This window comes from Pinus tabuliformis, chromosome 4_2 (genome assembly GCF_031772625.1).
Source record: "Pinus tabuliformis cultivar Carrire ecotype Pingquan chromosome 4_2, CPIR1, whole genome shotgun sequence".
Lineage (NCBI taxonomy): Eukaryota > Viridiplantae > Streptophyta > Pinopsida > Pinales > Pinaceae > Pinus > Pinus tabuliformis.
In genome coordinates, this window is record NC_142304.1 from 411,684,153 (window position 1) to 411,711,165 (window position 27,013).

Consider the following 27,013-nt stretch of genomic DNA (forward strand, 5'->3'; position numbering starts at 1 on the left):
CGGGAAAACCTTCAGAAAAGAGGTGTAGCCAGTCCATCTAGATGCCAGCTATGTGAATTACAAGAAGAAACAATGGAACACCTACTCAATCTCTGCCCATTCACCTCCAACTTATGGAATTGGGTGGCTTCAATCTCCAGACAAACGGACAAGGACATTTGTAGCATCACCAGCACTTTGAGTAATTGGAGGAGAAATTTCTCTAAAAATGAAATAATCAACAAAGCTTGGGCTATGTTTCTAGGCTTTCTAATCTGGAATGTCTAGAAAGAATGCAACAACAGGATCCTCAAGAATAGAATGGGTTCATCCCAGAGTATCATGGCTCAGACCATAAGACAACTCAAAGAGACTATAGGAACCAGTCTGAAGAAACCACATGAGAACCAACCTCAACACCAGGATGAGCTGATTCTTCTTCATTTGGGCCTATAGGGGCTTTTCCACTAGGGCACAAACAAGACTGTAAGATATATAACAGCTGAAAAGGACTTCTAGCAACCTCCCCCTCTTGGTTTCATGAAATGAAATATAGATGGCACCTCTAAAGGCAACCCTGGTATGGCTGGATATGGAAGAATAATAAGAGATGAAAAGGGTTGCATAAAAGCCATCTTTCATAGTCATTTAGGGAGGGCCACTAATAATATGGCAGAGCTCATGGCCATTGAGCAATGCCTAGAAATCTTGATGGAATCAAATTTACATAATTCCATCACAGAAGCTAATTCTAAATTGATAATTAATTCGATAAAGAAAATATGCAATGGCTCTACACCAGAGAAAGTATCGAAACACTGGAGGTTACTGCAGGTCTATCAACATATTCAATCCCACCTGCAAACCATGAGAACCCTCCATTTTGTTCATGTACACTGAACAACCAATAGGTTAGCAGATATTTTAGCAAACGAAGGAGTACTCTGCTCCAAAAGCAATAAAAGATATGACTGGATGGGGACTCCCCAAGGACGATTGTAGGAATATTGTCATAGATAGGTGACATTAGACATGAAGTACTTTCAGAGCATGAGAAACAAGTAGAGTGGAGACTAATAGGAACAGAGGAGCTTCGGTCTACACGGGGTAGTAGCATATGGTTAAGTGCAAGCAAGATGTCAGGCACCCGACTAAAGTTTACCTTTGGTTTTCGGGTGGGAATCTTCATAATCTTAGGGTTTTTGGGTGGGATCTCTATAATCCTAGGGTTTTTGGGTGGGAAACTACATACAGGTTAAGTCTAGATTTGGACCCGAATTACATTGAATGTGGCCTTTTAATTCTTTGGGCGTTGGCTTAGTTAATGTGTGGGCATGTTGATGGGATCGCAGTCATCCCATGGATTTCGGGCGTTAACTTGCAAGATTGTTAATTTTCCAATCGGACCCGAAATTCATTTAGGTGGTGACTTATTTTTGCTTCGGGTCCATATAGGCAGTTAAGGTTCAGGCTATTTGCAAAGTCCTTTTGGGATCTCTTGCATCTAGTGGATTTCGAGCAGATAAACTGCTCGTGGTTTATCTCTCCATTTGGACCTAAATGGATTACAGAGTTGGCACATTTTTCTTTTCAGGTCTGTTTGAATGGATAAAGGTTTAGCTTGTTGGCAACCCGATATCGCCTCTTGGCCGTTGGATCTTTGAAGGTTGATCGCATGGTCTTCGGGATTTCATTTTCTTCGGAGGTTTAGAGTGGTTACTTGGCATTGTTTTGTGGGCATTTAGCATGGTGGGCCCCGTCATAAAAGGTTTTGTGTGGCTTGGTAGTGTGGATAGACGGTTTCTATTTCACCACTTGTCTACTCTCTTGGATAAGTGGTAGCATGGGCCACAACTCCTTTGTAGCTTGTGCTGCCTTTTGTATATTATGTACTTTTTTATAGATTAATAGAAGTACTTACTCCCACTTGATCAAAAAATAGAAAGAGGGATCTCTAGCTCAATTTGATGGTAACTTTTACTACAATAGAAGAATGTCATTTTACTAGGTCTCAGAGAAAATGAGGTGTTGAAAACTTCCACCCATCTCTTGATAAATAAAAATGTGTATAACATAGTGTTCTATAGAGAATAGGTGGACAGATAAAGCCATGGAGGAGTACAAGTGGAGGCCAAAAAGGGGATTGAATTTGGTACACCTATCCCACTTTATTAATAGAATTTTGATGATGCTCTAGATATATGTTTGATTCCCTTACCCTCTCAGATACAATGAAGGGAAAATTATGTATGGTTTGTATCCAAAATCGTTTACTAGAGAAATTTGCAGGCACAGTAACAAGTTATAGGTGAGTTATGAGAGTTTATTTTTTTCATTTATATAATTTAGGAATAACACTTCTGTGCGATTTGGATTTCATTTACCAATGGATCTATTAAGGGAAATTCATTATATTATACACTTGTTCCTTGTAATATTACCGTGTTAGTTCATATGGTTGTAGGGTCTTTCATTTGGACAATTCGATGAAGCTTTTACAAGTTCTGTTAATTTTCGAGATATAACAATCACATGTATGGGAAATTTCACTTCTTTTATTACATTTACTTTATGAGTCCAAATTTTGATAGTGGATCATTCCCTTTTTTCACCAATGTTAAGATACGAGAAATTGAAAAAAATAAAATGGTTAGAAGGACTCACAAATTGTTTCAAAGAACTCCGAACATGTGATGCCATAATATTGTCAAAGAAAATAACCATTTATTAAATGCAAAAATTATTAAAGTATCTCTCTGATGTTCATGAAGTACATTCAATATTTCTACAACGTCAGCCTATATAATCTGCAAAAAAATTCAGTCTGAAAAAATTTATGTTATTGTCCTCCACTATTTTGTTTGAATTAGTTTGGGTTTTCTATTGAGTGTTTTGATGTGAGGAGGAAATATTAGCAACAAAAATGGGATGTCAGTGGAAATATAGATATAAATTCAGATCAAGGATGGAAAAATGGGCATGGGGCTTATGCTAGATTCGGGTACCATGGGTGGGCCTCTAGTTTACCAGTTTGGAATTCTTGATGGAAATTAACTCTCGAATTCTTGGTGGGGACTATGGGAGGAATCCAATAGTCTATAAGTTGAAGGTACAGTTTGATCTTGTTGATGTTTCTCTCTATGTAATATTTTTGCCTGGCTTGGTTGTGTCTATGGTGGCCATGGCCAATAATCGTAAGTCTGGGGTTGTTACTTTGTTTGGTTTGAATATTGTTGTGTATTCCAAGTTGTCCTATTTGATTCATTTGAGTGAGCTTCAACCTATTTTTGTAGTATTTAATTTCTTGGCTTTGGAATTTGAGGAAATGGGTGTGTGCTATTTTGTGATGTTACTGTGTTTGGGTTGAATATTGTTGTGTATTCCAAGTTGTCCTATTTGATTCATTTGAGTGAGCTTCAACCTATTTTTTTAGTATTTAATTTCTTGGCTTTGGAATTTGAGGAAATGGGTGTGTGCTATTTTGTGATGTTGTTGTGTCGTATGCAGATCTAGTAACATGGAGAGAGTTTTGTTGTTTTAATAATTTTCATTGTTTGTACAATTATTAGTGTTTTGATCTTAATTTTTTTGTGCATATTTTTGGTGGGAGATTCAATTGCATCTATTGCTCATTCATTGCTTCAACTTATGCTATGTGGGTTGAAAATGGTGAAGAAGAAATCTATTATTCCCAATAGGAATTCATGTATGGGTTTTGTCTGTACGTGATTAGGTATCCCATAGAAAATTTTAGGGGCGAATGTTCGCCCTTTCGCGAAATTAAGGGGTTTTAAATTTTTAGTGGGCGAATAGTTTGTATCATAGTACATTTTTACAAATCACCTCATATAGCCCACCTTATTTTAAGGGAGAGGGTAAAAAAGGTAAATTTAGCTCTTGAAATTAGGAGTTACAACCTTCCATTCACCCATTTTCAAGAATAGATTTTATTTAAGTGAATCCATTCACCCATTTTCAAGAATAGGTTTTATTTAAGTGAATCCTATGGGCCAAATACCATATTTATAAAAGAGGTATGGTAAATTAATAAAAATATAAATAAATGAGAGGTATGGTAAATAAATAAAACATTTTTTATATTTACTCCATAAGTCACCTTATATACGTGCAAGGGTGTAAACAAATAAAAATATAAGTAAAGTGGAGTTATGGTAAATAAATAAAACGTCTTTTTATACTTACTCAAAAGGTATGGTAAATAAATAAAAATATAAATAAACTAGACGTATGGTAAATAAATAAAACCTGTTTTTATATTTAGTCCATAACCCTCATTCTATTTATGAAGGCTCAAGAAAGAGGTTTTATTTAAGTGAATCCTATGGGCCAAATACCATATTTGTAAAAGAGGTGCGGTAAATTAATAAAAATGTAAATAAACAAGAGGTATGGTAAAAAAATAAAACATTTTTTTATATTTACTCCATAAGTCACCTTATATTTACGAACACTCAAAAAATGTGTTATATTTAGGTGAAACCTATGGACAAAATACTATGGGACAAATACCATGGACTAGATTGTTATTAAAACCATGCAAGAAAACATTATTAACCCTAATATTAGTATTAATAAAAATAAAAATGGCACATTGTATTGACCCATGGTATTCACCAAAATGGCACATGTATTGAACCATGGTATTCACCAAAATGGCACATGGTATTGACCCATTGTATTCACCTGGAATGTAGCCTATTTAAATGGGGGAATTAAACCAGCATAGATCCATCTTTACTCTGGATCTACTAACCCCCGAGAGGTATCAAATATCGTGATATGAAAAGTAGCATAGAGTGAAAAAATATTTGATCCCTCTCGGGGGTGGATCAAGAGTAAAAATGGATGCTGTAATTTAATGTATGTTAAACATTTTAGCTTGGTTAAAATAAAAAATAAAATAAAAATCAACTATTAATTTTATTAATTTTTATAAATTACTAATAGTAACTTTTAAGCTCCAGGTTTACAATAACCCATGGTATTGACCCATGGTAATACCAAGATCTTACAAGATTTTATAATTGAGTAAAATATTCGCCATGCCTGGTGAGAGATTCACCAAAAAATTATATATACATATAATATTATTGATAAAATCGCCTTCCATTTTTCCTATATACCATGGAGATTCGCCCATTTATTATATATATAAATTTAGGGGGGGTTCTTAAAATTTTCCCTAGTATCCCTCAAGAGATGTATTCGTCATTTTGAAAATTCATGTCATTAGAGACACTGTTTACACATACAAACAAACATATATGTCATTGAAGGCCTCTTTCTCATGAAGGAAAGGGATAACCATCCTTCACACATATAAGTATCATTGCAGGAATGTTGCTCAGCAAGGAAGGGGATAAACTTCATGTCTCTCACGCATATATTATTGAAGGCCTTCTCATCATCAAGGAAAGAGAGAACCTTCAATAATTTGGCTACCTAAACTCTTGAGTGAAAGGATGGACTTATTTGTTCCAATTAGGTAAAATATCAATGCAAGAAATTTCTTCTTATAACATGGAATAGATGTGTTTTTGGTATGAGTAATGTGTTTCTAACATGGAATTGATAGGATTGTGGTGTGTGTTGTCTATTAGAGACTATTTCTATTTTAGAATTGTTCATAATAATTGTTATTTCTGAACTTATTCCATCTAGTGAGATAAAATATCAATATAATAAGTCTCCTCTTCTAGCTTTAAATTAACAAGTTTTTGGTGTGAGTAATGTCTAATATCTTTCTAACTTGGAGTTCAGAAGTTTTTTGTGTCAGTAATGTGTTTTTAGATTGTAATTAACAAGTGTTTGGTATGAGTTATGTGTTAGAGAATATTTTTATCTTAGAATTGCTTATAGTAATTATTATTTCTGGACATAAGTCTCTTCTTCTAGCATGGAGTTGACAAGTTTTTGGTGTGAACTATGTATAACAGACTTTATGTTTTAGAATTGTTAAAAACAATAGTTATTTCCGTACCTATTCCTTTCAGGGAAATGAAATCATGAATGTAATAAGTCTCTTTGTTTAAGTCTCTTTGCATAACTTGGAATTGACAAATATTTGGTGTGATTAATGTGTTTCTAGCTTGGAATTGATGAATTTTCAGTGTGAGTAATGTGTTTCTATTATGGAATTGAAAATTTTTTGGTGTGAGTTAGCGTTATGAGACTATTTCTATCACATGCATAGAGATAGAAAATTTTGTGATAGTATCATAACATAATCCTATAACTTGATATTATGAGATCCACAATGTCCATTTATTATAAGTTTAGTCTTTTAATTTTTAAAAAGTTCAAGTACTATGTATTCAATCTTGTTAATATTAGTGTATATCCTTTGATCCAAAGCAATGCTAAAATATATATGGTGAAATCTATATTTTATTTTTAAATCGAATAATATTTATTAGATTATATAAATCATAATGTGAATAGTATTAATGAATCTATTTTTTAGTTTTTATTAATAACATTCAATAATTTTGTTATGTTGGTCCTCTTATATGTCCCATAAGAGCTCCCTTGTCATATCTCATATATAGAAATGCTATGGCATGTACGGTCAATGACATTCAGTTTCAGGGTCCTAAGATTTTATTGTTAGTGTTCCATGAAATAAGTCATTTGAGGGTAATGGTTTGATTTTTACTTATCATAGATATGTGAAATTTTTTAATATAATTATGTTATTAAAGGGATTTTTTTTTAATAAAGTCTTTATTGGTGAAGGGTTAATTTATAATGAGGACATCACTTGGGAAAACTTTTAAAGGCAAACTTTATCTAATAGAAGCATAAAATCCAAATTCCAATGATGCTTACTATAATCAACTAATACTTAGGGCATAGAGAGGTAGGTTGTTAGAGGATAGTGAAAAAATAATGACTTAGAAGAGTCGTAGAACTAGTAAACCAAGCAACAAACTTCTTACTCCTAAGTCCTAATATGACCATAAATTTTTTCTTTTCCATTTTTAACATATAGAAATCTTCCATTTTTTTGCAATATTCACTCGTGAAGGATTCATATGGGAAGAATACAAGTTGATATTTGGACTCTTGAAGTGTTGATAATAGAAATGATGAGATAAATTGAAAGTGAAGATTGTGCCTCGGTACATGTTTCCAACTAATGATATGAACTAAAATATCAAATAAGATTTCATGATCAATAGAGTAGCTACTCGTAGTAATAGACTTCAAAACCTCTCTCTTTCCCATTGCATTATGGATTGGCAAGAATATTGATACCTCCAAATACACATTTCTTCACTTTCCATGAGATCTCAGTATGTTTTTCTCTACATGATCACCACGTGCCAAGGAGAGGAACCAAGAACATGCTTTCAAAAGGAAAATTTTCTATTTCATCGAAGTCATCATGAACAAAGTTTTAAAATATTAAGCCTTTTATGTATGTGGAAGATGATGCATGCCTATTAGAAGATGAAAAATAGGTTGTGAAGTGACAAATTCCATTCTTAGCATGTCTTTTAGCTGCCAAAGTTTAAGATATACCTTGCTTTTCCAGGTATCTATCTAAACCTTTATCTGCAAAACTAATACATAATCATGCAAATATATGTAATCCTATTGTTCAGTTAGATATACCATGTATGTTGGAACACCATGTTAGGATTGAATTATGAAACCTATTTGTTAATTCACCAGGTCATATGAAGAGTTCATGTCTCCCTATTGATATTGCAACACCTTAGATATGGCCTAGCCAAAGGAACAACTATAATTAATCTACGAGCATTATTTTTCAAAAAAATATATAGGTCTCAACATGCATTTTCATCACATAAAGACTAGCATGTTTCATACAGGTTCAAACAATCAAGGAATTTTCACAATTTTTCACTTGTAGATCTTGAAAGCTCATTGAAGAAATGACTAACAAGTCTCATATCGGCCTCATATAATACATATTTTTCTCTATTTAGGTATAAGTAGTAAATTTATTTTGTATGCAATCTTCCATTTGGGGTTTGAACTTAATTGTAATCACAATATAAGTAAAGCTCCATCTTGCATGCTTCTTCAGATGTTACAATAGAACAATATATTCACCAATAGAGTATCATAGAATTGAAGCACTCATTTGATCAAGACATGTAAGCCCCACTTCAACTAATTGAAATCCAAGGTCAAATGTAGGCCCTTCATTGTATTGAAATCCCTTCATATCTCAATAGGATTTGGAATGGTTCTTCCAGTCAAGGCTTGATGCATACGCTAGCTTCAAAATACTATAGAATGAATCATAGCTTTAACATGTCCAATGCACTTTGTTTTGCACTAAACTAATTTATCAAATCAAATATGAGCACTTTTATTTGGCAGTAGCAATCTATTCCAATCACATCAACTTCATCCTCATAAAAATGCTTCATAGCCGTAGCTAGTCCTCTTTCTGTATTGATCATTATAACATCATTTTATTTTGAAAAACCCATTTCTTGTAATTTCAAAAAAGTAAAAAATAGTCCCCCCTTTACTAAGCTCGGTTCACATAACTGATCTAATTATACACTGGTTATATCTAACACCAATTTTTTGAAGGTGCTAGAAAAACCTTGTCTAAATGTTGTCATTTTTATCATCCTTCCTTTTTAACAATACCTGTAAAGGATGCCTCTTCCCAAAATCCTTTCATGGTGAAATTCATCATCTTTCTTTCGCTGCACTCATAACTAAATATGGAAACTCTGATCACATCTTATACGTGTATACCATGTTTATTGCAATTATCAACAAGTTCCTAATGTGGAAAAATGTTACAAAGCAAGACATCATCTCACTCTTAGTGTCATTGAAAGTAGTCCATTCTTCTTCTAGTTAAATTTTGTTAGCAACAACCATAGGGTCCAAAATTACCTTGCAAGAAAATCCTTATCGCTTTATGTGTGTGGTAGTAGTGCAGAAATGGCCATATCTTATAAGCTTTAGAATGAATGTTTTTAACTCCATTAACTGGTTAGAATCGAGTCTCACTACCACTTCCTGCAATTCTTCTCTTAAATCTTCAAATCTAAATTCAGAGATTTGGACTTGAATGGCAAAGACATCCTCGTTTACCAAGAATTGTCCCGAAAGTATTAGGTTACTAAACAAATAGGTTTCCCAATGTCAATCTCCTACCTTCATAGTCATGGGAAAATGTTCCGTTCAACTCAACCAACCCCATGATAACTGTCATGTATAAGTTTTGTGGCTTTTCATGAAAGGGTGTAATACTATAAACCAAACCACATAAACATGATATAATATAACTTAGTCACTTGGTCATACATTCCTCAGAACCTACATTATTCCCCTTCGCATTTCACGGTAATCATCCTTCCCTTTTCTTTGTTTTACGTGATATCTAGTCCATGATACCAGGTCATGCTTGGTCATATTGTCCGACACTTGCTATTCCGCGATAGAAAACCATGCATCAACATTTTGTTAAACACATGACGTTCAACACCCAAACTTGGAAAGTTTGAAAAGATTCTAATTAGTGCAATTCTTGTAGGCATATATGGCTCAATTCCCACTTTAACGACATGGGCATGGATCTGCTCCACTATTTCAAGCTTTCGACATTAAGAGGGTTGGTGTAAGTGAATTCATTTCCCTATTGCATCTATTTAAATGGCAGGAAGACTCTAAACAAAACCTATTTTGGCATGTCTAACAATGATTGCACTAATAAACTAACAAATTCAATTACTATAATCCCTATAAAAAAAATAATAAATCAAATCATGAATCTAACCATTTGTTATCAATACATATATTTATAATAATCAAAAATAAATAATTGATAATCATACTTAAATTATAACAATCATCCTAGAAAATATATTCTAGGATAAAATGATACGAATAAAACACATAATTAATCATTATATTGAAAAACAAATAAGTAGTTCAATAAGTAATACTCATAATAACCCTTTGCAAACGAGTGATGAGAATTTAGTTGCAACAATTGCAACAATCCTTCCTTTCTTAAAGAGACTACATTCATTCAACAAATTATTTATTGAATAAATAGAAGTCATGTTTGTAATCACTTTTCATATTAAAATTTAATAAACTAAAATAAACAAAAATTATGTATCATTAAATATAACTATTTAATTAAAAAAATATTTTAAAAATAATATATAATTTATTTAAAATAATAAAATATAAATTAGAAATAACACATACAATATAGTTTTCGTAGACATGAAACTAAACGATAGGAAAGTCGAAAGGTTTTCGAAATTTCTTTTAACTCTAACGAAAGCTTTCACTTTTGACTTAATATGGGAGAAGGATGTGTGGTTTTGGCTTGAATATTAAATGATATATTAAGTGATAAATTAAGGAGGAGACCTTATTTTAGAATAAGAGTAATATTAATAATATTATCACAAGAAAATTTAAGAAGAAATTATAGGGTTATAAAGAGTTATGGGAGAAAAAGAAATTATAATATTATGAGGAGATTACTAAGTCTAATCTTGAAAACAAAAGTATCTCTATGTCTTGACTAATATTAAAGAAATAAATAAATCAATGAAGCAGAAAGAATTAGTGCCTAGGTTTTCCTAGTTATTGTTTCTTCTCAGTGAGAGTTTTAGATATTGAGCAGTATGTTGTGAGAGTACTTCGTGGTTTCTTTGGAGATATAGTTTTTAATTGACTAGCTCTTTTGAAAAACTTTATTTTTTCTAGTTCTTTTTAGGTATGGTGGTGTTTGTTGTGTTGTTCTTGATTAAAAAAAATAGGTTTTTTAGTTCACTGATGCTATAAATGGTTGGAATTTTAAATTCTACACTAGATGTTTAAGGATCTCTAATGAATGGTACATTTGTAAAAATGATGGATACAATTATTTATCTAGGTTTCAGGTTTGTTTCCTTTTTGAAAAATATCTTTAATTCCCTTAAGGAAAGAGGGTTGATTGGTAGGTTTTCTATACACTAACATAATTATAGCTCTTTTTAAGAATGGATCTTTAAAAATTTTAAATATCGTGAGCCCCTTAGTACTGTATATCAATTATTTTTTCTCTTTTGTTATGAAAGAAAAAAAGACATGGATCTAATATACTGATCTACTCCCTATTTCATTAGCTCCAAGAGAGTATTTCTTACTCAAAAAATATTGAATTTTCATCCTTAAACGAAAATCTCTTTTGTGCTTTTCGAAGTTATATTTTCATTTCTCCTCCTTTATCACTCCAACAATGATATTTCAAAGGCATAGGTGACAAATTGGGCCACTACATTTCTAGCCCTAAGGTAAATGATAATAAATTCAACAATTTATGTTGAAACAAATTTTGCAAGTAGAGTCCCTAAGTCAATTTTTCTTGACTTCCAGCGTTAGTCCCATCTTCAAACTTTTGACTGTGAGTAGTTCCCTTTTAAATGAAAATTATGTCATGAATATGGACATTTTGCAAAAATATTTTCAAAAGCTACAACTTCTCAATTTGCTTTTATTCATCCATCTTCTCAAACTAATGACACCTATAAAAAGTTGAAACATGTTTCAAGAAGCATAAGAATCATTTCTTTAAAATGCCTTATTCTAGGAAGCATGAATTTTATTATCATCCTCACTCTAGTAATATATATGAAACTTTGAAGTCCTAGAAGGAAAAACTCAAAGTTGAAGATCATTCATATTTAGATTTTAATTTTGGAGAACATTGGTTCACCCACTAAGGAAGAGACTGTTATGAAAAAACATGGGTTCACCCACTAAGCAAGAAACTGTTACTAATAATATCGAAAAATCCATCATTTGTATTAAAAGAAGAATAAACCACTTTGATGGAAGAGAAAAATGTTAATTTATCCTCTTCCTTTCATTCATTTTCATTTTTTTAAAAGCGATCAATGATATTATAGGTTTCATTAATAAGAGGTAGAAATGGTTGAAAAAAGAAATATCCAAAATATGATGCACACCATCTTTTATTCTCTAATGGTTAAAGTGAGGGATCAATTTTGATTAAATATTAGATTTTTTTTTTTATCTATCAATGTGTGTAAGGAATTGATAAGAATCTACTCAAGTTATGAAGAAGTGGTAGGCTTAATTCCTATAATGTTTGGTATTGGATCTTCCGAAATTTTTCTTTTGTTGGGTGGAGGATGGTTTTTTCCTCTCCTATATAGAATGATGGAAGAATTGTTTCCTTGTAGTATTTATCTTGATGCATGACAACCACATGTTATGACTAAGAATTTTTCTTAGTATAAATTTCTTGTTCTAGTTAAAAGAATCGTAAAAAGAAAATGAACATTTCAAAAATAAGAATATATGTGCATAAATTTCGTTGTGAGGCCATACCTTGGTCAATTCCCAAAATGTCATGAAATATTGTCATGTTTGTGGCACTAAGAGGGTTGGCGATGAAAGAAAAATGCGGTTACATTTGCCATCTTATGCTCATGGCTGATCTAATTTTCAAACTATTTTCCATGCTACTAACCTTCTTGACCTTTTATGTTATCAAAACTATACTGATTCTATAGCATTTATATAAACTCTTTTTAAACATAGAAATAAAATGTCTAAAAATTATGAAAAACAACTTATTCTATTAAAATTTAATAATCCATATTAATTTTAATTAAAATTAATAATTATCATCCAAATAAAAATAACATAAAATTAATAACCAACACATGCAAAACAATTATGATAAAACATAATACCAAAATGTTGAACATACTATTGCAGGAGTGAATGAACCACATGTATAAATAAATAATCCCTCTAAACCAAAACGATAGACATGCTACCATACGCTTGCTTTTTTTTATCTTCATCATTGTATTATAGTTATAAAAACTATGTAATTACTTAAGAATATTTCAGTATTTAATTTATATTTAACCTATTATAAGTAGAAAATATAAAAATTATTTAAACAATGTTTATTTATTTTTATTTAAATCTTATTTGCTGTCTTATAGATGTATAGAGTAAATGTGAAGAGATAAAAGGAAATTTATACATGCAATATATGGTTAATATAAATTAAAGAAAAATATTATCCCTAACTTTTTCATTTAGGTTTATGATAAATATTTCAATTACAAAAATATCAAATTATCAATCTTCAAAGTATATATATATATATATATATATATATATATATATATATATATATATATATATAAAATCATTTAAACACAATTTTATTTATTTTATAGAATAGTTATAGTTTTATATAAATATTTAAATATATAAATATCTGAATAAATATTGAAGTATTACGATATATAATTGTTTTATTTAATATTAGAAATAATAAATATAAAACTATTTAAGTATTTTGTTTTTTTATCAATATTATATTATATAAATTTAGATAAGATTTTAAACACATGAATGTTTCAATAAATATTTGAATATAAAATTTTAAATTAACATAGTCCATCTTAACCTGGGATCTATCAAGTTTCTAGAGAGATCAAATGTCTTGAGATACAAATCTCTTTTAAATTGGAAAGAGATTTGATCTTTCTAGGTGCTTGATAGTTCTGGGGTTAAGATAGATATATGTTGATTTTTATATACATATACCATATCTAGGTTGGATCCATCTATCCATCTTTCTCTCTCTCTCCCTTCTCACCTGCTCTCTCCCTCCTTTGTCACACTTATCATACAAGAAATTTGAAAAAAAAAAATCTCGAATTTATTTTCAAATTATATATAATAATACCAATATTTTTAATCAAAGGTATGAAAATTTTAAGCTCTTAAAAATGGAATTTCAAAGTCAAAGGATTTGAGTTCAAAATTTACAAACATATATTGTGTTCCATGATTTTGGTAAAAAAACAGGCGGAAATTTTGGGAAAATTGTGTTATAGTTGTGTTATATTCCCATCTTCAAAATCTGGACTATGAGTAAGTTCCTTTTAAATTCAAATTTCACAATGAGTATGGGCACATTTCCAAAATATATCCAAAATATAGAACTTCTCAATCACCTTTTATCCATCCATTTTCTCAGACTAATGGTGGCTGTGAAACATTGAAACATGTTTCAAGCATAAGAATCATTTTTCCAAAAGGCCTTATTCGAGGAAGTATCAGTTTGATTAGCATCCTTCCTTCACTAAGATATATGAAGATTTGAAGTACTTGAAGGAAAAGGACATAGTTGAAGATCATTGATATCTAGATCAAGTGCCTTCAGATAACATTAGTTCTCCCACTAAGGAAGAGACTGCTACTAAGCATATTGAAAAGATCCATCATTTAGATTAAAAATAAGAATATGTTGCTTTGATGGAACATAAGAACATTGATCTATCCTCTTCTTTTCATTTGGTTCATTTTGGTTTTTTAAAAGCCGTGAGTGATATTTTTATTCATTAATAAGGACTAAAAATGATTGAAGAAGAAAATATCCAAAATCTAGTGCTCATCATTTTTTCCCTTAATGGTTATAGTGGGGCATCAATTTTGACTAAATCTTAGAAATCTTTTGTTTTTGTATGACCGTGTGTAAGAAATTTATAAGAATCTACTCAAGTTGTCAAGAATTCATAGGCTTAATTCTCAGAATGTCTAGCATTGGATCTCACAAAGTTCTTCTTTTATTGGGCCGAGGATGGTTTTTCCCTCCTACTCTCTAGAAGCATGGAATATTTTTTCCTTGTATTATTTATCTCGATCTACTACAACCACATGTTATGACTAATAATTTTTATTAATATAAATTTATTGTGCTGGTTAAAAGAATGTTAAAAAGAAAATAAACATTTCAAAAATAAGAAGAGGTCCTCATAAGCTTCTTAGTGAGACCATACCTTAGTTAATTCCCAAAATTTCATGTCATGAAAAATTGTCACATTTGTGAAACTAAGAGGGTTGGGGATGAAAAGAACTTACTGTTAGATTTTCCATCTTATACTTATGTTCGATCTATTTTTCAAACTATTTTCCATGCTACCAATATTTTTGACATTTTATGTTATCAAAATTGTGCATTTCTCTCATCACTTTTCGAGCATAAAAATAAAATGCCAAAAATTCCAATCAATGTTTTATCCTATTAAAATTTGATAAACCATATTCGTCTTAATTAAAATTAATCATCATCATCATAATAAAAATAACATAAAACTAATAACCAACCCACATCCAAATAATTATGATAAAAAAAGTCAAAATATTAAACAAAAATTGAAATACTACCATACTCTTCATTTTTTAGGTGGATAATTATAGTACAATTATAAAAACTATGTAACTATTTCTAAATATTTAAATATTTAAGTATTTAATTTATATTCAACCTATTATAAATAATAAATATAAAAATGATTTAAATAGTGTTTATTTATTTTTATCTAAATCTCAATTTTTATTTTATAAATATATCAACTAAATGTGAATAGGTTAAAGAGAATTTAGACCCTGCAACATAGTTATATTTGAAGTTCCATGCATTAATGTAAATAAAAAGATAAATAAATTAGGTCAACATTTTCTATGTATATTTATGATAAATATTTAAATGACAACAAATATTAAATTATCTATATTCAAAATAAATAAATATATATGTATATATATATAACCATTAGTTTTAATATTTAGTTTTATATTCTTTATAAATAATAAATACTAAATTATTCAAACAATTATTTATTTATTTTAGCTAATTTAAAAAGATAATAATAATTTTATATAAATTTTTAAATATATAAATCAAATAAGAAACATTGAAGTATTATCTTATATAACTTTTTTAACTAATATTACAAAAAATAAATATAAAAAAATAAAAATAAAAAATCAATATTATATTATAAAAAAATGTAAAATTTTAAATAGATGAATCTTTTCATAAATATTTGAGGAAACAAGCTATATTATAAAATTTCCCATTTGAAAGTTGCCAAATCATCATAAACGTATGATGATATATCAATTTTTTCATTATAAAAAAGATGTAATTTTTTAAATAGATGAATCTTTTCATAAATATTTGAGTATAAAAGTTTAAACAAGTTATATTATGAAATTCCCCATTTGAAAATTGCTACATCATCATAAACGCATAATGATTTATCAATTTTTGTATGATACAAGAAATTAAAAATAAAATAAAAATCTTGAATTTAATTTCAATATATACGATAATACGAATGCTTTTATTAAAGCTATCAATCTTTTAAAAGCGTAAATATAAAATTTCAAAGGTATATAAGTAATATTTTGTTTTTTTATAAAATTTAATAAAACAATTTTAACGTGAATAATATCAATTCTCATCGTCATTATATTATTAAAATTATTTGTAATTTTAAATTATATAAAAAAAATAATTCTCATATATAAGAAAGTGAACCAATTGAGATTTTCCCTGTAATATGTGCTCTGAAGCAATTAAGATTTTCCATGTAATATGCTCCCACGCTGACTTGAATGTAGTTCCTGACCGCTCTAAAATATTAGATATTAGAGTAGTTTAATTAGCCACAATTTGTTAGGAAAATATTGAAAAATTTGGTATGATTTTAGTAAAAATTAAGTAGAAATTTTGGGAGATGTGTAGTATAATTGTCGAGATTTAGGAATTTGGGTTTCTTAATAATTTTTAATAATTTTTTTTATGTTACTGAATTTATTTTTCATTATAAAAAAAATCATAGATTTTTATAATCTAATTTTTTAAGAAAAAGGGCCAAATTCCAGTTAAAAATAAGTTTCCAGAAAAAAGATGTGGCTTCATTACACAATGGCTAAAATAATTTTTAACATAAACATGTTAAACATCAAAACCAACTTAGTGGATGAAATATATATATATATATATATATATATATATATATATATATATATATATATATATATATATTTATTTATATATAAATTTAAAAACTTTGTTGCTACATGTTTGTGATGACCTCGGAAAAATGTAAATGTGGGAATTTTACTGTAGTAAGAGATAGAGTTGAAAGTTTGTTGTTCTTTTATTTTACAAAAAAAAAAAAAAAACTCTAATCATATTATCCTATTGGTGAATTTAAAATATATTGGAAAATATATATTTCTTGAAATGCTGGCAGCCTCTGAAAGGAGGATTTGAAAAAAAGAAAATCAGTTATGAAAACTGACTGAAACTACCCTCCCAAATGGGGAAAAGTCCTGGGTAGAGGAAGGAGGAATTATGTGCTGTAGGGACAGACAGAAGGATTCCAAAAGAAAAAAAATAATAACAAGAAACTGGTTAAGTCTGGTAAGGACCAGATGACCAGGCACAAGGTGCATGTATCTTGTTGAGGGCTGTAGGCCTGCAAGATAGCTCGGGGGGAGAATCCAGTCTTAGCGATGGATCTCAAGGTTGGGTGGTTAAGAGCGAATATGGATTGCAGGTGAATTTCTGAAGTGCATATTTACAACACTGGCGAACCAGGTACGTGTTAGCAATGAAGGGAAAATTAGTTCAGTAATGACTGTTGACCACACTGCAGATAAATTTACAGTAGTTGACAATGCAGACCCTTATAACATAAATTTTCCTTTGATATCATATTGCTTTAGTATATTTGAATCAGGTAAATATTTCTATTAAAATGTCAGATTATTTAAATGCTAGGTAATTGTAAAAGAGATAACCTGAACGCTAAGGGTAGTTCAAATTAAAGAAAGCATATAAAATTTTAAGACGGACCAAAACACCGTGGTGGGTATTCAAGCAGATAAGTACATTAAGAGAACGACAGGAATATCTTAAGTTCCTGTGGAAAGGAAATCAAAAGACCTTAAACTACTTCTCCATTAGAGAACAGACAGAGTTACGCCAACTAAATACCATTAAACAAATCATATAACCACACATTGCGAACAAAATTCAGAGTTTAGAGTCTTAACGAGACTGTGACTACAAGAGAAAATGTATAACCAGATGATTAGACCCATAAAGTAAAGTGCCATCGATAAGAGTAAACGTTACGAAACTGTTTGTATAACAGTGAAATCAATTGCAGATAACCGAAAACGGTACTGAGAAATAAATGTTTCAAGAACGATTGCAACCACTGGAGTTGCTTAACTGTGGCTATGAACACGGCGGTGTAGGTAACCAAAGGTGTAATCACACATTCAACAGATAATATACAAATGTATGTGCAATAATAATTCAACAAACCTGTCATAATCTAAACTCAGCAAAGACTGGTAATGAAGCATTTTGCAACTGCATGAGTAGGATTTAAACCAAAGAATAGTAAAGAAAAGGAACCACTAGCATTACTGAAATGATTTCATTATATATATATATATAGATATATATATATATGTAGATCGAAATTCCATACCGCTCACGGAGACAGACATAGCAATTAACTATTTCAGATTGACAAATGACATTATCAAATTGGGCATACTGTAACCGTCCAAGAAAGACCAGAAATAAATTAGCAACATAAAACGCATGCTAAATAAGAGCAAAGAACTGGAAGGGTAAACATTGAAATACATATGTTTAAAAATCGAAATATTTGTTCATTTGTCCAGATAAAAATATATTTAACCAGCAAGGCCTGACATAGCGGCCAGTTCAACAACTGTCTCCACATATACATACAACAGAGATATAGAATGCCTAAAAACACAGGAAGGCAAAGATTGCCCTCAAATCGATCAACTGTTGCATGAGATCTAGGCGCAAGAGAAATCTGCCTGTATCTCATAGCTCAATAGGGTAGGTCGACAACGAAAAGCCCTGAGAATAGGAAAACACATGCGAGCCATGAGGATCCCTCTGGAAATTCCTCGTCTGGAATATAACGGAAGAAAAACAGTACAAATAAGAAACATGTGGTAATATTCACAACCTGTTCGGCACACCATGGACAGAGCAACCCTTAGACTTCGCACTCGGTTAAAGGGTCGTTTGCTTACCTAGTAGGAGACGAAGGAGTCGAGACGTTGGCTCTGTCATTCCGCAAGCGGTAAGGGGGCTTGTAACAAGCCTCATCTGCACACAACCGTATCGGAAATTATCAACCAGTGTGAGCCTACAAACAGTAACAAGCACATTCTAAACACATGCAAGATCTGAACCGAGTTGAAGAAATATAGCCTGTAGCAAATGACTGTGTCGAAAGACAGAATTTAATTAAAAGTAAACTGAGTATGATACATGTACAAAGCCCTTGAACGGCAAACTTAAGACCTCGGAGCTGTAGATGAAGTTCAGGGTCGGCGCTGAATGGAAAACGAACCAGGTGCTTGAATGACCAGAGGGGTGCTGGGAGGCCCTCCTGTTCCAAATGAACCACAGGCACGCTCCAAGGGGTTTATATATGACCCCCAAACCCTTAAACATTTTCCAGCCCTCCGATCTGAGCAATAGATCTCCGCCGTTGGAGTAGCGCGGGAATCCAAGGCGTGAAGGCCGAGAGTGCTGAAACCAACGAGTCACATGGCCAAGCGGGTGAGCCAAGCCACCTATTGAAATGCTGACAAGAGAATTAAATGCTGCCAACAACTCAACGCCGGAAAGGGCTACAGATAGGAACTAACATTTTTCCGATTGCCGTTCAATACACATGTCACCCATGCAATCAAGCCAACCTTAAGTCAATGAGCTGTATAGTCGTTAAACATTTATCGTAGGTCTGAGATATATTATCACATTGAAGTTATGTAATTGTTAAAACGCAGAGCAAAGATTATGGTAGGAGTTGAGTAATTATAATAAAGTTACCATTTTTCATTTAAATTTTTTTATGTAATATACAGGGGTGTGACAATTTGGTATCAGAGCCAAGTTTCAATACTGTGGCCTCTGGAACAACATGTTCAACTGTGCAGATAACTATCCCATACATATGTAAGGGAGAGAGTTAATCAAACTAACTACTTTTCCTGTCCTATTTTTAGGGGTGAAACACAGGAACAATAACAGCTAATAGTCAACAAAAAGAAAACAGTGAAAATGCAGAGAGCCGGCAGCGCTCCTCGGGAAAACCCAGAGCTGTGGGTACAGCTTGGCGAGGAGACACGTAGTACAAACCTTGCAATACTGGAAACTGTTCAGGAGCTGAAGAATGAGATGGCACGTTTACGAGAGGATAATGCGCGACTGATGGTGGAACAAGAAAGAATTCTGAAGAGTTTGTCGGATAGGCAGAACCCACCACTAGCTAATCCCAGTGCGGAACAACAGAGGATGACAGAAGAACGAAACTATCAAACTGGACCTGAAAACTCAGAGGAAAAGGAGGACCATTCCGATAATGTACTTGAACAGCAGACTTCAAAACGTCAGAGAATGGAGCTGCAGGGAGAATTTCGAAAAATTAAACCCCCACATTTTGATGGGGAACAGGAAGAAGCGGCTGAAGCATGGTTAATTAACATGAACAAATATTTCCAGTTGTATGAGTATGACCATAATTTGAAGGCACGACTGGCCATCTTCCAGCTACAAGGTAAAGCAACCCTGTGGTGGGAGGAAATTAAGATCATCAAGGGGGTAAGCGAACGGACCATAACATGGGAAAAGTTTCAGAAATACTTCAAAGAGAGATATCTGACCGAGCGCTTTTACGATGAAAAAGCAAGAGAATTCCATGATTTATGGTTGGGACAGCAGTCTATGGACGAATTTATTAACCGTTTTACTTCCCTGCTTCGTTATGTGCCCTATATTAAGGAGGAGAAAGCCAAGGTGCAAAGGTTTGTGAGCAGCTTACCTCTATATATAAGAGAAAGGATCGAGTTTGACAATCCTAGGACAATGGATGAAGCTATCCGCAAAGCTAGAATCTGTTACCAGCAGAATAAACAGAAGGGAGATGCTCCAAATAAAAGATGGAATGAAAGAAGGGGTAACAGGACTGTTGGAAATAGCAAAGGAAGTCGCAGTAATGGTAGTAAGGGAGCTGGCAAAGGACAGAACAACAGAACTGTAGCAAGAGGTTCACTCCGGGCTAGGCCAACTAGTGAGACCAGAGTAAGTGAACAGCCTGCTAGGCCGGAGGGTGAAGGAATGGCCAGACCTCCAGTTCAATGCTGGGGCTGTGGAGGACCACACTATGTCAAAAACTGCCCGCAGCGGAAGGGTACGGACCAGATATCCCAGATTCACGAAGCATCGACCGTTGGGGATGTGGCACGTAGCGTACCAAGGATTAACGTAGCCCTGGATGATCGTCAAGCGGAATACCAGCCGACTATGGTGGAATTTGAAGGTAAAATTTCAAATCTTTCTATAGCTGTTCTCATTGATCCAGGAGCTACTTTAAGTTATATTAGCCCAAAGATAGTAGAACAGTGTAAGCTACAATCTAAAAAATTCAGAAATCCATGGCTGGTACAGTTAGCTACGGGAGCCAAGAGACAGGTCTTGGCAAAAATTAATAATTGCTCTTTAACCGTAGCAGGACAGCCAATAGTAGTAGATCTGAATGTACTTCCGTTGGGTTCATATGACATCCTGATTGAGATGGATTGGCTAGAAAAACATTGGTCATTAGTAAACTGCAAGATGAAAACCATCTACTATAAAGATGACTTTGGGGAGAAGCAGGAACTGCAAGGGATCAAGCACCCCGTGCAGATCCGACCCATCACGGCATCCCAGCTAGCTAAATGTATCAAAAAGAAATGTCAAATTTATGCCATTCAGGTAGGCTATGCAAATCAGAAGGATAAAACAGCTACGCTGGACAATATTCCAGTAATACAAGAATTCGCGGATGTTTTTCCAGAGGAGATACCGGGGCTGCCACCCAAAAGAGATATAGACTTTACCATCGAATTGACACCGGGGGCAGCACCAGTGTCGCGGGCACCTTACCGAATGAGCGTACCTGAATTAACAGAATTAAAAATGCAACTGCAAGAGCTGCTAGACAAAAATTACATTCGCCCCAGTGTATCACCATGGGGAGCCCCAGTGTTATTTGTCAAGAAGAAAGATGGAACTCTTCGGATGTGCATAGACTATCGTCAGCTGAACAAGCTCACGATCAAAAATAAATATCCTTTACCTCGGATTGATGAACTCTTCGATCAAGTGAAGGGGGCAAAAGTGTTCTCTAAGATCGATTTGCGATCCGGGTATCACCAGATTAGGATCAAAGAGGAAGACATCGCTAAGACAGCTTTCAGAACACGGTATGGGCACTACGAGTTTGTGGTGTTACCTTTTGGCTTGACCAATGCACCTGCCACCTTTATGTGTTTGATGAACAGTGTGTTTCACAGGTTCTTGGATAAATTTGTGTTGATATTTATCGATGATATTCTGATATATTCTCGTTCTAGGGAGGAGCACGAGGAACATCTTAGAGTAGTGCTGCAAACTCTCCGGGAACATCAGCTATACGCTAAGTTTAGCAAGTGTGATTTCTTCAGGGAAGAAATACAATACTTAGGCCATATAATCACCAAAGAGGGGATTGCAGTAGACCCTGAAAAGATAAGGACTATAATGGAATGGCCCGTACCAAAGGATGTGGCAGATATCAGGTCCTTTATGGGGCTAGCTGGCTATTATAGAAGATTCGTGGAGGGTTTTTCAAGGGTAGCATACCCTATCACCTCCTTACAAAAAAAAGGGAGGGTATTCAAATGGACCTCAGAGTGTCAGCGGAGCTTTGAGCAACTTAAACATTTACTCACCACCGCACCCATTTTGAGTATAGCTGATCCTAATAAGGATTACGTGGTATGTACTGATGCAAGTAAGGAGGGTGTGGGAGGAGTATTGATGCAGGAAGGGAGAGTAATCGCATACGAATCAAGAAAACTAAAGGAACATGAGCAGAAATACTCTACCTACGACTTAGAGTTGGCAGCCGTTATACACGCACTGAAGATGTGGCGACATTATCTCTTGGGGAGAAAATTTCTGTTGTTAACAGATCATCACAGCTTGACAAATTATTTCAGCCAACCTACCTTAAATACGAGGCAAGCCCGTTGGGCGGATTTTCTAAGTGGATTCGATTTTGAAATTAAACACTTAAAAGGGAAGGAGAACCGTGTAGCCGACGCATTGAGTCGAAAGGTGCAGTGCTTGTGTGAAATTTTGATCAGTAAATGGCAGAATTCCTTGTTTGAAAAGATAAAAATAGCAGCAGATCAAGATGCTGAATACCAGCAAATAAAACAGCAGGTACAACAACTTTCTAGCGGAAAAACACAGCAGGGATATGAATTAGATGATGCCGGAATGCTGTATTTTAATAAGAGGCTGTATGTACCTAACAAAGATGGTCTTAGGAATCTGATTTTGGATGAATTTCACATCAGCCACTATACCGGGCACCCAGGATACCAAAAAATGGTCACCGCACTTAGAAAAGAATATTATTGGCCAGGAATGAAAAAGAATGTAGCTGAATACTTGGCACGGTGTTTGGAGTGTCAACAGATTAAAGCAGAGCATTTGCATCCAGCAGGGCTGCTACAACCCTTACCTATTCCAGAGTGGAAATGGGAAACTATTTCTATGGATTTTATAACCGGGTTGCCTCGGACAAAGAGAAACAATGATTCCATTATGGTAGTGGTAGATAAGCTGAGTAAGGCAGCACACTTTATACCTGTGCAGTCCACGTATAAGGCTGTGCAAATTGCTCACATTTTTATGCAGAATGTGTTCAAACTGCATGGACTTCCGAAGATAATAATATCTGATCGTGATGTAAAGTTCATGTCAACTTTTTGGAGAACATTGTTTGCTGAACTGGGAACACAGCGGAACTTCAGCACGGCCTATCATCCCCAGACTGATGGTCAAACAGAACGAGTGAATCGGGTAGTGGAGGACATGTTGAGAGCATGTGTAATGTTGAAACCAACTCAATGGGAGGAATATCTACACCTGGTTGAATTCACATATAATAATGGATATCACACGTCAACACAGCTGAGTCCCTTTGAGGTCTTATATGGGCGGAAATGCCGCACACCCTCAAGCTAGGGTGGACCTGAGGATAAATTAAGATTGGGCCTAGAAATTCTCAAAGAAATGGAAGACATGGTGAAAAGAGTGCGTACCAATTTAAAGGCTGCTCAGGACAGACAAAAAAGTTTTGCAGACCGGAAAAGAAGATTCAAAGAATATCACGTCGGTGACCATGTTTTTGTGAGGATCCAAGCTAGAAGGAGCACCCTGCAATGGAGTGGGTGTGCCAAACTTGCTCCTCGCTATTTTGGACCTTTTCAGATCTTGGCAAGAGTGGGGCCGGTGGCTTACCAACTCGCCCTGCCAAGTCATATTAGGATCCACAATGTTTTCCATGTTTCTATACTAAAAAAATACATTTACGACCCTAAACATGTGATCAAATGGTAGGATGTTCGGGTAAGAACTAATCTGGTTGTTCTAGTTAAGCTTTTATCCCAGACAGAAAGTGACTGGAATTGTTGTTGATTGCAGGTCGAGCCGGAAGGCGAGGTTCTGGTCGAACCACTGAACATCCTCGACTGGAGAGAAGTGCGGCTGCGGAAGTGAGTTATTACCCAAGCTAAAGAGCAGTGGCAGCACTATGGGCCTGATGAGGCCACTTGGGAAGACGAAGAACTCATTAAAAAAGCTTACCCAGACTTGTTTAGGGGAAACAGACATCGGGACGATGTCCAATCTCAGGAGGGGGAGATGTGATGACCCCGGAAAAATGTAAATGTGGGAATTTTACTGTAGTAAGAGGTAGAGTTGAAAGTTTGTTGTTCTTTTATTTTACAAAAAAAAAAAATCTAATCATATTATCCTATTGGTGAATTTAAAATATATTGGGAAATATATATTTCTTGAAATGCTGGTAGCCTCTGAAAGGAGGATTTGAAAAAAAGAAAATCAGTTATGAAAACTGACTGAAACTACCCTCCCAAACAGGGAAAAGTCCTGGGTAGAGGAAGGAGGAATTCTGTGCTGTAGGGACAAACAGAAGGATTCCAAAAAAAATAAAAAAATAACAAGAAACTGGTTAAGTCTGGTAAGGACCAGATGACCAGGCACAAGGTGCATGTATCTTGTTGAGGGCTGTAGGCTTGCAAGATAGCTCGGGGGGAGAATCCAGTCTTAGCGATGGATCTCAAAGTTGGGTGGTTAAGAGCGAATATGGATTGCAGTTGAATTTCTGAAGTGCATATTTACAACACTGGCGAACCAGGTACGTGTTAGCAATGAAGGGAAATTTAGTTCAGTAATGACTGTTGACCACACTGCAGATAAATTTACAGTAGTTGACTATTTAGACCCTTGTAACATAAATTTTCCTTTGATATCATATTGCTTTAGTATATTTGTATCAGGTAAACATTTCTATTAAAATGTCAGATTATTTAAATGCTAGACAATTGTAAAAGAGATAATCGGTACGCTAAGGGTAGTTCAAATTAAAGAAAGCATATAGAATTTTAAGACGGACCAGAACACCGTGGTGGGTATTCAAGCAGATAAGTACATTAAGAGAACAACTGGAATATCTTAAGTTCCTGTGGAAAGGAAAGCCAAAGACCTTAAACTACTTCTCCATTAGAGAACAGACAGAGGTACGCCAACTAAATACCATTAAACAAATCATATAACCACACATTGCGAACAAAATTCAGAGTTTAGAGTCTTAACGAGACTGTGACTACAAGAGAAAATGTATAACCAGATGATTAGACCCATAAAGCAAAGTGCCATCGATAAGAGTAAACGTTACGAAACTGTTTGTATAACAGTGAAATCAATTGCAGATAACCGAAAACGGTACTGAGAAATAAACGTTTCAAGAACGATTGCAACCACTGGAGTTGCTTAACTGTGGCTATGAACACGGCAGCGTAGGTAACCACAGGTGTAATCACACATTCAACAGATAATATACATATGTATGCGCTGTAACAATTCAACAAACTTGTCATAATCTAAACTCAGCAACGACTGGTAATGAAGCATTTCGCAACTGCATGAGGAGGATTTAAACCAAAGAATAGTAAAGAAAAGGAACCACTAGCATTACTGAAATGATATTATTATATATATATGTAGATATATGTAGATCGAAATTCCATACCGTTCACGGAGACAGACATAACAATTAACTGTTTCAGATTGACAAACGACATTATCAAAATGGGCATACTGCAACCGTCCAAGAAAGACCAGAAATAAATTAGCAACATAGAACGCATGCTAATTAAGAGCGAAGAACTGGAAGAGTAAACATTGAAATACATATGTTTAAAAATCGAAATATGTGTTCATTTGTCCAGATAAAAACATCTTTAACCAGCAAGGCCCGACACAGCGGCCAGTTCAACAACTGTCTCCACATATACATACAACAGAGACATAGAATGCCTAAAAACACAGGAAGGCAAAGATTGCCCTCAAATCGATCAACTGCTGCACGAGATTTAGGCGCAAGAGAAATCTGCCTGTATCTCATAGCTCAACAGGGTAGGTCGAAAACGTAAAGCCCTGAGAATAGGAAAACACATGCGAGCCATGAGGATCTCCTCTGGAAATTCCTCGTCTGGAATATAACGGAAGAAAAACAGTACATATAAGAAACATGCGGTAATATTCACAGCCTTTTCGGCACACCATGGACAGAGCAACCCTTAGACTTCGCACCCGGTTAGAGGGTCGTTTGCTTACCTGGTAGGAGACGAAGGAGTCGAGACGTTGGCTCTGTCATTCCGCAAGCGGTAAGGGGGCTTGTAACGAGCCTCATCTGCACACAACCGTATCGGAAATTACCAGCCAGTGTGAGCTTACAAACAGTAACAACCACATTCTAAACGCATGCAAGACCTGAGCCGAGTTGAAGAAATATAGCCTGTAGCAAATGACTGTGTCGAAAGACAGAATCTAATTAAAAGTAAACTGAGTATGATACCTGTACAAAGCCCTTGAAGGGCAAACTTAAGACCTCGGAGCTGTAGATGAAGTTCAGGGGCGGCGCTGAATGGAAAACGAACCAGGTGCTTGAATGACCAGAGGGGTGCCGAGAGGCCCTCC